We start from the raw sequence: 16,583 nt of genomic DNA on the forward strand, positions 1-16,583 counted from the left end.
TTCAGAGAGATTCATAAAAAGGACTCTGACGCTTACTCTGGAATACAGTTTTCTGATAAACTTTCAGATGGTAGAACTGAACTCTGGTTAAGAAATTACAGAAATCTAATGGAGAAACTGATGACCTCATAAAACTGCTAACAGAAGATTAAGATCAAGAACTGATTATACAGGACTGAATGAACTGAGGATGATTGTAATTTTTATGACTTTTATTTGAAATATTGCTGATTTTTGATGTTTTGTTTGCTCAGATTGAAGGAAATCTTTTTCTCTTGTTCTTGTGCTAACTATCACTTAGCAATTTGGTGAAATTATACCTTTGTGTGCAAACTGAAACATTTATCTTTTTCTCCCTACCTTATCCCTCCAGAATTTGGAAACTCTTTGTGAGTATGGTTATTTCATGGAAATATAGTGACAAATAAAAATGGCAAGCAGTAGGATATATTGGAGAATATGAGGAAGCCATTTGGTATAAACCTAATTCAGCCTGACCTTGTCTTTCCAAAAGGGCCTGACTGTGGCCGTTGAGCATGCATTGTATATCTACTTTAGATTTTCCCTATGGCAAGAACAAAGGCCCTTGAGGTAAAGGTGCAACTTCCCTGCCCCTCCCAACGTTGGTGTCTCCTTAAGGATTAAGCATCTTTCCTTAGGCTAGGAACTGATTCCTGCACTCACCTGTGACTGCCCAGCTCGAGACAATAGACTTGCCTCCTGCTACGCCCATCAAGATAGCAGACCCACTACCTGCTGTGTTCATCAAGTGCTGTGCCGACAGGGCAATCTTGTGACTATTGGGGGAGGGACTTTTCAATCACATGTGAAACACCCTGTTTGGGGGTATATAACCACTATGTGCACCCCACTTCTTCGGTGCCCTTTATTCCTTTGGGAAGAAAGGCCCCGGACCATGGTCCTCAGATTTCAGCTCAGAATAAACTCACCCAAATTTTCATTTACAGATTGGTTGTGGATTAGTTTCGTTGACAATAGTTATTTGCATAAGTTCAATAAGAATCTGTTCTCATTATAACATGACACATTGGTTGTATTACCAAGGCTTTGACTGGAATGTCATGTTTGAGAGAAACATACAGACTTGGATATGACAATACTGCCTTTGAGGAATAAGGTTGACTTTCTGGAAATAAGCCACTTGGAAATACGGGCCTGGTACCTTGTGTACAGAGATTCTGCCAATCTTACTTGGTAAGTAAGGAAGCTTGCTCATCTGGTAGGTGCAAGGAACCTTGGACTATTTTGGGGGACCTCGAGAAGAGAGGAATCCACCCAAATCTGTAGGTACTGCAGGCAAAATCCGACGGCAAGTCCTTGGCTTGGCTTTCCTGGTCTCGAGAGGTCTTTAAAGTTCAATCTGAGATTCCTCATAAAAAAATTCCAGCAAAGCAGATTTAAGCGCCTATATGATCAACTGCTATTCTTGCTGCATTTATGTAAATAATCGGGCCAAGTTTCTTGAAACTAAACTTATTTTGCAAACCAATTAGCCTTAATTTGGCTATCTTTGGTAAAAATGAGGGTGATTTTAGAGAGAAGAACTATATTTCAGTGAAAAACTATAAGACACATTTGTGGATGTTAGATCCTAGTTCTGTTAATTGTCTTTGATTTTTTTCCTACCTGTGAACTGGACTGGATCCTGAATTCTTCTGCTGAAATACCTGGTTACAAATCTCCAAACTAATGTTTTCAATTTTTTTTACCTCATTTTCATTTGGAATCATTGAGAATTGAACCTGTTCTTTTTCCTGAAGCCTTGCTAACTAAAGCTGGACAACTTGATAGAAACTTAACAGAGATTTCTGTCTGTTGCTGCGTATCCTGTAAGCCACTCAGAAAGATACCTGACTGCCCAATGACATCATCAGAGATGTTTCAAGCTGCTAAAGAGGCTTCACTCTGACATCTAGAAGTCTTCTTGACTGGCTGCCTCCTGGACTCAGGAACTAGTTTATAATTTGCTCCAACCATTAGCCTTGTTCTTCTTTTATTTCCATAGAAATACTTATCAAATACCTGATTTCTTGCTTCCAAAATATAGGCCTAACTTTGGGAGCCCACCTGCATCGCCGCCTTTTAAAATGTCTTTAGCTGGACTGATCTATTAACAGGACTAAGAAATGTGTTCAGTGAGATGAAACAATCTACCACTCAGATTCTGGATTGTGAAACTTTTAGTTTCAAAGGCGGGACTGTGGGTACCTGGAATTGGCCACCCCAAGATATGTCTCTTTGGAATCAGGATTATTTGAGGCTGATTGCTTTTGATAAAGTGGGACAGGGAAGGAGGCTCTGAGGAATGGAACTTGCCCTTTGTTAGCACACATTTACATTTGTAAGGTAAATCTCTATCTGTAAAAGGTGGCTCCCTCTCTGTACCAGGAAGAAGAAAAACGATGACCTTCTCTCTAAAGACTCTTAATCAATACCAAAGGCAAGGACTTAAATCTGCATTTTATTGTGCTTGTCTGGTAACTGACTTCCTCCTGTAACTGACTTCCCTCCCCCTCCCAACGTTGGCATTTCTTTAAGGATTAAGCATCTTTCCTTAGGCTAGGAACTGATTGCTGGGCTCACCTGTGACCGCCCAGCTCCAGACAATAGACTTGCCTCCTGCTACGCCCACCGAGATAGCAGACCATTACCTGCTGTGTCCATCAAGCACTGTTGCGACAGGGCAATCTTGTGACTATTGTGGGAGGGACATTTCAATCACATGTGAAACACCTGTTTGGGGGTATATAACCACTATGTGCACCCCACTTCTTCGGTGCCCTTTCTTCCTTCAGGAAGAAAGGCCCCAGGCCATGGTTCTTCATAAAGCTTGTTTAATTTTCTCTTGCTATTCTGTCTCATGTGAATTTGATTCATTCTCCGGCCAGACGAACCCACAACCCACATTTGGGAAGCGGAAATGTCTTCTTCCCCTACACCTCTCTGACCTCATTTGTCATACTTGCCTTGCATCCCTGACTATGGGTGTTACTCTCCCATGTGTCTCAGATACGTGCATCACTCTCCCACTGCCATCTGTAACTTTGTGTGTAATGCTTCACTTGTCATCTCTGACATCATGTGGTACACTCACCCTCGTGTCTGTGACTTCATGTGTAACAGTCCATGTGACATTCCTGAGTTTGAGTGTGAGAATCTCCCATGATGCCTTGGACTTTTTGTGTAACACTCACCATGGAGTCTCTGTCATCTTGTTTCACAATCTGCCTGGTGTCTCTAACTTTGTGTGTCCCACTCCCTCTGGTTCTCTGACATTGTGTGTAGCACACCTTGTAGTGCTTCTGACTTCTTGTGTAACACTTCCCCTTGTTTCTATGGCTTCATGTGTCACTCTCCCCATGGCATATCTGACATTGTCACACACAGCCTGGTGTCTTTGACTTCCTGTGTAACACTACTCTTGGCATTTCTGACTTTGTGTGTCAGACTCCCTCTGTCATCTCGCACTTCGTGTGTAGCAATCCCCATGTCATCTCTGACTCCATGGGTCACATTATACCTAGAGTCTCTCATTTGGTGTGTAACACTCCCTCTAGGCTCTCTGACTTCGTATGTCACAGTTCCCCTGGCAGCTCAGACTTGCTGTGGTACACGCCATCTTTTATCTCTGACTTCACGTGTGATACTTCATGCAGCCTATCTGCCTTTGAGTGTAACACTCCTCTGTGGTGTCTCAGACTTCTTTTATGACACTCACATTGGCATCTCTGAATTCTTGTGTCAGACTCCCACTGGCTTCTCTGACTCTGAGTGTAACACTCACCATGGCACTTCTGACTTCATATGTCACACTGCCCATGGCATCTCTGGATTCACCTGTCAGACACACCCTTGTATCTCTGGCTACCTGTGTAATACTACCCCTGGTATTTGTGAATTAGTGTGTCACACTCCCCCTTGTGTCTCAGACTGTGTTTATAATAATCCCCCTTATGTGTCTGAGCTCGTGTGTAACACTAGCCCTGGCATATCTGACTTCGTCTGTATCACTACATGTGGTCTCTCTTATTTCATGTTTAACACTCCATGTGGCATCTGCACCTTCATGTGTAACTCCTCTTGGTGCTTATGAATTCGTGTGTAACCCTCCACTTGTCATCTCTGACTTCATGTGTCACACTCCACCTGGTGCACCTGACATCACGTATCAGAATCCCCATGGTGTCTCTGACTTCTTGTGTCACACTTCATCTGGTGTCTCTGAGCTCTTGCATCACATTCCCTCTGCCATCTATAAATTCGTGTGTTACCCTCCAACTGATGTCTCAGACTTCATGTATAGGATTCCCCCTCTTGTCTCTAACTTTGTTCATAACACTCCTCATGGGTGTCTCAGACTTCGTGTGTCAACCACTTCCTGGTGTCTCTGAATCCCCGTGTAACACAACCCCTGGTGTTTCTGACATCGTGTGTCACACACCGTCTGGCATCTCAGACTTTGTGTGTAACCATCCACATTGTTCTCTGAGTATGTGTGTAACACTCACCTTAGCATCTCTGAAGTCGTGTCTAAAACTCCACCTGCTGGCTCTGACTATATATGTCATACTCCCACTGGCATCTCTGACTTTGGGTGTCACACTCCACATGGCATCTGTGACATCGTGTGTTACACTCAAACTGGTGTATCTGACTTCATGTGTAATACTCTCGGTAATGTCACAGAACCCTGTGTCACATTCTGCCTGGCATCCCTGGCTTCGTCTATCACACTCTATTTGTCATGTATGACATCGTGTGTAACTCACTCTGTGGCATCTGTGACTTCGTGTTTCACACTCCCATTTGTGTCTCTGAGTATGTGTGTCACACTCTCCATGCCGTCTATAACTTCATGTGTAACATTCCCAACGCCATCTCTGACTTCCTGTATATAACTCTCACTGGCATCTCGGACTTCATGTTTCACGCTGCTCTTGTAATCTCTGACTTGCTGCATGACACTCCCCCTGGTATCTTTGTTAGTGCACATAAACAGCCCCATGGCCTCTCTAAATTATTGTGTTCCACTCCCTGTGTCATCTCTGAACTCATGTGTCACTAATCCCCTGGTGTCTTCACTTCTCGTGTACATTCATCCTCACGTCTCTGACTGTTGTCACAATTCCCTCGTCTTCTCTGATTTTGTGCACCATTCTCTACCTGGAGTCTCTGACTCTGTGTGTAACACTCTCCCTGGCATCTCTGACTTCTTGCATAACACTCCCACTGGTGTCTGTGATATCTTGTGTAAAGCTCCACGTGGCATCTCTGACTTCATGTGCAGCACTCCGTGTGGTGTTTCTGCCTTCAAGTATAGCACTTCCCTGTGGCGTCTCGGTCTTCTTGTGTAACACTCACCTTGGATGCTCTGATTTCCTGTATCAAACTCCCCATGGCGTCTCTGACCTAGAGTATATCAGTCACCTTTGCATCTATTACTTTGGGTGTCACACCCCTGCTTGCCTCACAGATTTTGTGTCGTACCCCCCCTTGTGTTCTGAATTCATGTGTAACACTCTATCTGGCATCTCTGACTTCATGAGTAACAGTTTCCTTGGGGTCTCTGACTTCTTCTGACCCACCCCTCCTGTCATCCCTGACTTCGTGTGTCACAAACCCCTGTCATTTTTTACTTCCTGTCACTATCCCCCTGGTTTCTTTGATGTTTTTTGTAACACTCCCCCTGGAAACTCTTTCTTCATGTGTATCTCTCCACCTTGGTGTCTCTGAGTCACACTCCCTCTGTCATCTGTGGCTTCATGTACCACATGGCAACTTGGGTCTCTCTTCATGTGTCAAACTCCCCTTGACATCTCTGACTTTGTGTGTCACACTCCACTGGAGTCTCAGACTTCATGTCTCACTCTCCCACTTGTGTCTTGGAAATTGTGTGTAACATTCCCCTTCTCATCTATGACTTCATGTGTAACACTGCACATCACATCTCTGACTTCATGTGTCACATCCCCCTAGCCTCTTTCACTTTGTGTGTCACAATCCCTGGGACATCTGAGGCTTCATGTGTCACACTCCCCCTTCATCTCTGAATTGGCGTATAGCACTTCCCCTTTTGTCTTTGACTTCATATGTAACATGCCCCATTCACAACCCTGACTTTGGGAGTAACATGCCCCCTGGCATCTCTGACTTCGTGTGTCATACACCCCCTGGCATTTCTCACTTCATGTGTAAGACTCGACTTGGTGTCTCTGACTTCATTTGTAAAGCTACCTGTGGCGTCTCTGACTTCGTCCTTAAAATTCCATGTAGCATCTTTTACTTCTTAACACCCTCTGTGGCATTTCTGACTTCATTTGTCACGATACGCTCGGTTTCTCTGAAGTCATCTGAAACACTGCCTGTGGTGTCTCTGATTTCATGTTTCACACTCATCATGAGGTCTGTGAATTCATGTGTAACCCTCCCGAAGGCATCTCTGACTTCATGCATAGCACTGCCACTGGTGTCTCTGACTTCGTGTGTAACACTATACATGGCATCTCTGACATCATGCATCAAATAACCCACGGCGTCTCTGACATCATGTGTCACACTACCTATGGCATCTTTGACTTCTTGCGTCACACACCAGGGTGGGTCACTGACTTGATGTGTAACAATCACTGAGTCATCTCTGACTTCATGAATAACACTCCCCGTGATGTTCAGACTTCATGTGTAACACTCCATATGCCGTCTCTGACTTAGTGTGTAGCACTCCTGCAGTTGTCCATGACTGTGTTCACACTTCATGTGACTTCTCTCACTTCATGTGTAATACTCCCACTGGTGTTTCTGACTTGTGTAACACTCTATGTTGTGTCTCTCACTTCCTGTGTAACACTCAACCTGGTATCTTTGACTTTGTGTGTAATACTTCATGGGTTCACTGATTTTCTGTGTCACACACTACCTGTTGTCCCTGACTTCCTTTGTAACACCACCCCTGGTGTTTGTTTCTAACTTCCTGTCTCAGACCCCCTAACTTCTCAGATTTATTGTAACAATTCCTCGTTGCCTCTGAGTTCTTATGTAACACTCCCCTTTGCGTGTCTGATGTCATGGGTAAAATTCCACCTGGCATCTCTGGCTTTGTGTGCCACACTCCCTATGGTGTCTCTGACTTGGTCTGTCACACTCCTCCTGGTATCTGTGACTTCATGTGTCACACTTCCCCTTGTTTCTCTGACTACATGTGTCACAATGTCCCTGCCCTCTTTACCATCATATGTAACACTCCCAATTGCGTCTTTGACTTGTGTCACACTTTGTGTGGCATCTCTGACTTCGTGCGTAACACTCCACCTGGTGTCTCTTACATCATGTGTAATTCTCCACATGGCATCTTTGACTTCATGCTTAACACACCTCCTGACATGTATGTCATCCTGTGTAACACTTCTCTTTTCTTCTCTGACATCCTGTGCGACACTCCATCTATCTTCTCTGACTTCGTGTGTACAATTCTGTGGCATCTCTGACTTCCTCTTTCACATACTCCGTAATGTCTCTAACTTCCTGTGCCACACTGCCCCTGGCATTTCTGAATTCGTGTGTCACACTCCCCTGTTTTCTCAGACTTCATGTATAATAGTCCCCCTGTTGTTTGTGAGTGTGTGTTACACTCCCGCTGGCATCTCTGACTTTGTTTATAACAGTCCACCTGGCATCTCTGTCTACGTGGATCGCAATCCCTCTGGCATCTATGAATTTGTGTGTTACATTCCCCCTTGAGTCTGTGACATCTTGTATCACAATTCCCCAGGTATTTTTGACTTTGTGTATAACAATCCACATGCCATCTCTGAGGTCATGAGTCACACTCTGCCTGGCATCCCTGACTTTGTGTATCACACTCTCCCTGGTGCCTCTGACTTTGTATGTAACACAACGTGTGGTGCCTCTGACTCCATGTGTCACACTCCCTCTGGTGTCTCTGAGTATCTGTGTCACATTCCCCCTGTCATCTATAACATCGTGTGTAAGAATGCCACTGACTTCTCAGAGTTTCTGTATAATGCTCCACTTGGCACCTCCAACTTTGTGTTTAACACTCTCCCTGTTTCCTTTGGCTTTTTGCATAACACCACCCATTGGCATCTTTGACTTTGTGCATCACATGCTCCCTGTTGTCTCATACTTCATGTGTCACACTCCCCTATGTCATCTCTGACTGCCTGTGTATCTTTTCCTGATGCATCTCTGAGTCTGAGTCCCACTCTACATGTCATCTTTGATTTCATGTGTCACATTCCCTGTGGAATCTCTGACATCCTGTGTAACACTTGCGCTGGTGTCTCTGATTCGTGTGTAACACTCCCCTTGTAGTCAGTGACTTTTCTGAAATACTCCAGCTGTTGTCTCTGACTCTGTGCCTCACGCTCACCATGGCATCACTGACTCCATGTATCACACCCCAAATTTCAAATCTGACTTTGGGTCTCACACACCCGATGCTGTCTGTCATTGTGTGATACACTACCCCTGTCATCTCTGACATCATGTGTAAAACTCCCCCTGGACTCTTTGATTTCATATGTCACATTCCCCATGTTGTATCTGACTTCATGTGTCACTCTCCTGCCTGTTTCTCTGACTTCATGTGTAACATTCCCAACCTGTCTCATGCTTTAAGTTTCACACTCTACCTATTGTCTCTGACTTCGTGTGTCACATTCTGTGGAGTCTCTCTGAGTTCCTGCATAACACTCCCCATGGCGTCTCTGACTTTGTGTGTAACATTCCTGATGTCATCTCTGATATTGTGTGTTAAACACTCCCTGGCGTCTTTTACTTGGGGCACCAAACTCCTCTTGGCACCTCTGACTTCATGTGTCACACTCCCCCTGGCGTCTCTCACTTCGTGTGTTATACTCTCACTGGCATCTCAGAATTCATGTGTAACACTCCATGTTGTGTCTCTGCCTTCATATGTCAATGCTGCCTAGCATCTCGGACTGCGTGTGTAACACTCACCATGGCATCTCTGAGTTCCTTTGTAAGACTCCCTCTGGTGTCTATGACTTCTTGTGTAACACACCTGGAATCTTTGACTGGGTGTTTAACACTCCCCCAGGCATCTCTGAATTCCTGTATAACAAACCTCGTGACGTTTCTCCCTTCATGTGTAGTACACCTCCCTCGGGCCTCTGACTTTGAGTGAAACATGCTCCATGGTGTCTCTGACTTCGTGTGTAACACCTACCCTGATGTCACTTAATCATGTGCAACACTCCCCATGTAGTCTGGGATTTCATCCATAACACTGCCCTTGTCAGCTCTGACATTATTCGTAACACTCTCCCTGGTGTTTCTGACTTTATGTTTCACAATCCCTCTGGTGTCTCTGACTTCGTGTGTTATAACCCTTCTGACATCTGACGTCATATCTCACACTCAGACTGGCATCTGTGACTTCGTGTGTCAGACTCCCCCTGGCATGATGAATTTGTGTATAAAAATCTCCATGCCCTCTCTGACTTCGTGTATCACACTCCTCCAGGTGTCACTGACTCTGTGTGTCACAGTCCCCCTTTTGTCTCTGCCTTCATGTGTTACACTCCCTCATGGTGTCTCTGACATTGTGTCTCACACTCCATGTGGCTTCTCTCACTTCATGTGTCACACTCTGCCAAGCATCTTGAACTTTGTGTCTAACACTCCATGTGGTGTCTCTGACTTGTTGTGTAAAACTACCACTGGTGTCTGTAACATCGTGTGTAACACTCCATGTGGCATCTCCGACTTCAAGTTACACTCCACACGGCATAACTGCCTTTGAGTCTAACACTCCCCCATGATATCTCGGACTTTTTGAGAAACACTCACCCTGGCAGCTCTGATTTCAAGTGTCACATTCCTCCTGCCATCTCTGCCTTCTTGTTTCACTCATCTTGTCATATCAGACTTCATGTGTATCACTCCTCCTGGTGTCTCTGAATTTTTGTGTAACTCTCCATGTGCATTTGTTCCTTCATGTATAACATTCCCCTATAGTGTCTCTGACTTCATTTTTAACCATTTTTGTGGCTTGTCTGACTTCATGTATCATTCTTGGCCCGGTGTCACAGACTTCATGTGTAAAACTCCTTGTAGTGTCTTTGACTTCATGTGCAACTGTGGCATCTCTGACTTTGTGCAGCACACACCCCCTGTTGTCTATAACTTCCTGTGTTACACTACCACTCATGTCTCTGACTTCATTTGTAACACTATCCCAGGCGTCTCAACTTTGTGTGTAACATTCCTGCTGGCATGTCTGATTTGGTGTGTCACTCTTGACCTTTGGTCTCTGACTTAGTGTATCATATTCTCTGTGGCTTCTCTGACTGTCTGACTGTCTGAGTTACACTCCCTCTTGTCTTTGAGTTCGTGTCTAACACTCCCTTGTGGCATCTCTGACTTCGTGTGTTACAATTCCCTTGTTGTCTCTGACATCTTGTGGAACATTCCCAGTGGTGACTCTGACATCGTGTGTCACACTCCCTGCAGCATCTGTGATTCATGCATCACACTCTGCCTGTTGTCCCGGACTTCGTTTACCACACTCGACATGGCATCTCTGACTTCGTGTGTAACACAGCCTGTGGCATCTCTGACTTTGTGTGTCATACTCTGTCTTGTGTTTCTGTGTTCATGCACCACATTCAGCCTGCCATCTATAACTTCATTTGTAACACTTACATTGGCATCTCTTCCATCATGTATAACACTCCCTTTGGCTTCCCTGACTTCATGGGTATCATTCCCAGTGGTGTCTCTAACTTCAAGTGTCACACACGACCTGTTTCTGACTTCATGTTTCACACTACTCTTGGCATCTCTGATTTCCTATGTAACAATCCCCCTGGTTTCTTTGACTTTGTGTGTAACACTCCCTCATGGCATCTCTGACTTCGTGTGTCAAAAATACCCCATTTCTGCTCTGAATTTGTGTATAACACTCAACCGGTCATCACTGACTTTGTGTGTAACACTCCCCCGGCCTCTTTGACATCCTGTGTCACAGTGCCCCTGGAGTCTCAGACTTTGCGTGTAACACTCCATCTGGTGTCTCTGACTTCATGTGTTACACTCCACTGTGGCATCTCTGACTTCATGCATAACACTCCAGGTGGCATCTTTGAATTCATGTGTCACAGTCCCCCTGGCGTCTCTGGCTTCGTGTGCCACAATCAGTCTGGTGTCCATGACTTCATGTATCACACTCCACCTGTTGTCTCAGATTTTGTGTGTCACACATCCAGTGGTGTCTCTATCATAGTGTGTAACATTCCCTGTTGTGTCTATGACTTCAAATATCACACAGGATCTGTGGTGTCTGACTTAGTGTGTCACTCTCTCTGTGGAGTCTGACTTCATCTGTCACACACACCCTGTATTCTCTGATGTCGTGTGTAACAACTCACATGCCCCATCTGACATCGTGTGTAACACTCATACTGGCATCTCTGACTCCATGTGCAACACTCCTACTCGTGTCTCTGAAATCGTGTGTAGCACTCCACTTGGTTTTTATGTCTTCATTTACTGCTTCCTCTTCCATCTCTGATTTCATGTGTAACTCTCAGCCTGGCACCTCTGATTTTGTGTGTAACTCTCCTACATTGCGTCTCTGAATTCATGTATCACATTTCCAATGTCCTCTCTGACTTCGAGCATAAAAGTCTCCCTGTCATCTCTGACATCGTCTGTGACACTCCACCTTGCCTCTCTTCGTTCATAGCACACCCCTGGCGTCTCTTACTTCGTGTGTCACACTCCCCCTGGCATCTCTGAGTATGTGCATCACATCTGCTTTCTATATTTCGTGTATAATACTCCCACAAGCGTCTCTCACTTGGTGTGTCACAGCCCTGTGGCACCTCTGACTTTATGCATAACGCTCCTACAGGCATCACTGACTTTGTGTGTTACACTCCCCCTGGAATGTCTGAATTTGTGTGTCACAGTCTCCCTGGTTTCTCAGATGGCATGCATAACACTCCCCATGTCCTCTCCTGCATTGTATGTAATACTACCCCTGCTGTCTCTGACTTCAGTTGGAACACTTAATGTGACATCTTTGGCTTCATGAGTAACCCTCTACTGTGGTATCTCTGAATTTGTGTGCCACACTCCCCTTGTCATCTCTGACTTAGTGCATAATGCTCCCTCTGTAGTCTCTGAATTCTTGTTTCACACAATTTCTGGCTTCTCTTAGGTTGTGTTTCACAATCCATATGGTGTCAAGGACTTTGAGTTTAACACTCCTGGTAGCATCTCTGACATCCTGTGTAACACCCACCCTGGTATCTCTGACTCTGTGTGTAAGACACTACGTGGCTTCAGTGGTTTTGTGTGTAACACTCCCCCTGCCATCTCTGAATTCATGTGTAACACTCTCCCTTGGTGTCTCAGACATATTGTGTCACACTCCACATGGTTTCTCTGGCTTCGTGTGTCACACTCTGCCTGGCATCTCGTACTTTGTGTTTAACACTCCACTTCACATCTCTGACTTCATGTGTAACACTCCTCCTGGTGTCTGTGACATTGTGTAACACTCCATGTGGTGTCTCTTACTCTGTGTGGTACACTCTCTCTGGTATCTCAGCCTTCATTTGTAACACTCTGTTTGGTGTTTCTGCCTTTGAGTCCAACACTCCCCCGTGGCATCTTGAATTTCATGTTTAACACTCACAGTGGTGGCTCTGATATCATGTGTTACACTCCCCCTGGCATATCTGACATTGAGTGTACCACTCACCATTGCATCTCTTAATTTGTGTGTCCCACTCTCACTGGTGTCATGGATTTCGTGTGTCACTCTCCCCTTGTGTTCTGAATTCACGTGTAACAGTCTACATGTCATCTCTGGTGTCCTGAGTAACATTTCCCATCATGTCTCTGACTTCTTGGGTCCCAAGCCACCTGTCCTCTCTGACTTCGTGTATCAGAAACACCCTGTCATGTCTGACTTTTTGTGTCACTCTACCACTGGTTTCTCTGACTTTGTAACAATCCTACTGGCATCTCTGACTTTGTGTGTACCTCTCCCGCTTGACATCTTTGAATTCGTGTGTACATTCACCTTGTCATCTCTGACTTCATGTGGAAGACTCCAACTGTCATCTCTGACTTATTGTCACCCTTCTCATGGTATCTCTCAGTTCGTGTTTCACACTTCCCCTGTTGTCTCTGACCTCATGCATCACAACCCCCGTGGGGTCTGTGACTTTGTGTTTAATACTCCTACTGTCATCTGTGACTTTGTGTGTAACACTCCCCCTAGTGTAATTGTTTTCTTGCATAGCATACCCCTGTGGCATCTCTAACTTTGTGTGTCACAGTCCTCCAGTTGTATCTGAATTCCTGTGTCACTAAGCCACTCTTGGCTTTGGCTTCATGTGTAAGACACCCCCTCACATCTCAGACTTTGTGTGTCACAATCATCCTATCTTCTCTGATTTCATGTCATAATCTATCTGGTGTCTCTGACTGTGTGTAACACTCTCCCTAGCGTCTCTGACTTCGTGTGTAACACTCCGTCCATCGTCTCTGACTCCATGTAAAACACTTTCCCGTGGTGTCCCTGAGTTCATTTTTCAACCTCCCTATGTCACCTCTCACATTGTGTGTAACACCCCACCTGTCGTCTCTGCCTTTTTGTGTGATTCTTCCCCTGACATCTCTGACTATGTGTGTCACATTCCCAATGTCATTTATGACTTTGTGGGTAACATTGCATGAGGTGTTCTGACTTTGTTGTAACACACCACTGTGGTGTCCATGAATTCATGAGTAATTCTACCCTGGGTGTCTCCAAATTAGTGCATAACACTTCCCCTGGTGTCATAGAAATCGTATGTAACACTCCCCATGGCATCGCTTATTTTGTGTTTCACAGTCCCTGTGGCATTTCTGAATTTGTATGTAACGTTCCACATGACCTCTCTGACTTCCTGGGTAACACTCAACCTGGTGTCTCTGACTGTGTGTAGCAACCCCTAGTGTCTCTGACTTCATGTGTAACACTTCACATCCTGTCTCTAACCTCGTGGGTCACACTGCCCATGGCATCTCTGCCTTAGTGTTTCACAGTCACCCTGGTGTCTCTGACTTCATGCATGACACTCCCCCGGTCTTTCTGACTTCATGTGTAACACTCTCCCTGACGTGTTTCCCTTCATACATAATAATCCCCTGTGGCGTCTCACACTCCCCAAGGTGGCAATGAAATAGTGTGTCACACTCCACTGTGGTATCACACACCACCTCTCCTGTCTGACTTAGTTTGTCACTCTAACCCTGGTTTCTTTGACTTCATTGAAACTCCCTATGGTGTCTCTGACTTCGTTTGTCACACTCCATGGGGTGTCTTGGACTTTATTTTGTACACACCCCCTCGTGTCTCTGACTTCATGTGTAACACTCAACATGGTCTTTCTGCCTTTGAGTGTAACACTCCCATGTGGACTTCTTGTGTAACAGCCCCACTTGCCTCTCTGTCTTCATGTGTCACACTCCCTCTGGCATTTCAGACTTTGTGTGTAACACTGCATGTTGTGTCTCTGCCTGTGTCACACACTGCCTGGCATCTCAGACTGCATGTGTAACATTCACTCTGACTTCACGTGCAACACTACCATTGGCCTCTGTGACTTTGTGTGTCACACTCACACTGGTGTCTCTGACTGGATGTAACACTCACTGTGGCATCTCTGATTTTGTGTGTCACAATCTGCCTGGTGTGTCTAACTTTGTTGTCAGAATCCCATTGTCATTTCTGACTTTGTGTGTAATACTCCATGTGTCGCCCAGACTTCAAGAGTTGAACTTCCCCTGGCCTCTGGTTCCTTTGACTTTGTAACAGTCCTCCTGGCAACTCTGACTTCACATATAACTCTCTCCCTTGGCATCACTGAGTTTGTCATAATTCCCCTGTTGCCTCCTACTTCATCTGTTACACAACTTGGGTCTCTGAGTTCATGTGTCAAACTCCCCCTGGCGTCTCTGACTTCATGTGTCACAATCCGCCTGGTGCTCAGTTTTGTGTGTCACAGTCCCTCTGTCATGTCTGACATTGTCTGTAACACTCTGTGTCTGTGGCACCTCTAAGTTCGTATGTCATACTTCCCCTGCTCTCACTCATTTCATGAGTCACACTCACCTTGGTGTCTCTGACTCCGTGTGTAACACACTTCCTGGTGTCTCTTGACTTCCTGGGTCACACTCCCCTTGTTTTTCTGACTTTGTGTCACAATCTCCCTTACATCACAGATTTCGGTTGTATCATCACCATGGTTTCTCAGTCTTCATGTCACACTCCATCTAGTGTCCCTGACTTCAAGTCTCAAACTCCCCCTAGCATGTTTGCTTTGTGTGTAACATGCTCTGTGGCATTTCTGACTCCGTTTGTCACACTCACCCTTGTTTCTTTGAGTAGGTGCATCATACTTCCCCTTCCATCTATAACTTCCTGTTGCACACTCACAATGGCATCTTGGACTTTGTGTATAACATTCCCCCTGGCATCTATGACTTTGTGTTTCACAATTCCCCTGGTGTCTCTGACTTCGTGTGCCACAGTCCCCATGGCATCTCTGACTTCATCTCTCACACACACTGGTGTCTCTGACTTCTTGTGTAAGGCTACCTCTGGTGTCTCTGACTTCATGTGTCACACTCCCCCAGGAATATCAAACTTCTTGTGTAACAAACCAGCTGTCTTCTCTGAGTTTGGGTAACACTCCCTTGGCATCTATGACTTCATCCAGTAACACTTTATCTGGCATTTCTGACTTCGTGTGTCACAATCCGTCTTGGATCACTGACTTTGTGTGTCAATCCCTCTGGTGTCTCTGTCTTTGTGTGTCACACTTCCTCTGGCATGTGTAACTTCATGTGTCACACTCCATCTTTCATCATGACTTCATGAATAATAATCGCCATGCCATCTCTTACTTGGTGTGTCACAGTACTCCAGGGGTCCCTCATTTTGTGTATCACACTCCTTGTGTCTCTGACTTAGTGTGTTACATACCTTGTGGCCTTTCTGACTTCATGTCACACTCCCTATTGTGTCTCTGAGTTCTTGTGCCACACTCCCTGTGCCATGAATAACTTCATGTGTAACACTCCCCTTGGCATCTCTGGCTCTGTGTGTAACACTCCACATGGCATCTCTGACTTCATGTGTAACAACCCTCCTGGTGTCTCTGGCTCCATTTGTAACACTTCCCATAGTGTCTCTGCCTTCCTTATGTAACACTTCACTTGGGGTGTCTGATTTCATTTAACACACACTCTGCTGTCTCTGACTTCATGTGTAATTCCCAAATTTGCATCTCTGACTTCATGTGTAACTCTCCTACGTGGTGTCTCTGAATTCGTGTATCACATTCCCCCTGTCATCTGTCACTTCATGTGTCAAAGAACACCTGGCATCTCTGAAATCGTCTATAACACTCCCACTGGCATCTCTGACTTTGTGTGTCACAATCCCCCTGGCATCTCAGACTTCCTCTGTAACAGTCACAACAAAGATGTCTTTGACTTTGGGTGTAACAATTCCCATT

Source organism: Equus asinus, chromosome 1 (genome assembly GCF_041296235.1).
Source record: "Equus asinus isolate D_3611 breed Donkey chromosome 1, EquAss-T2T_v2, whole genome shotgun sequence".
NCBI lineage: Eukaryota > Metazoa > Chordata > Mammalia > Perissodactyla > Equidae > Equus > Equus asinus.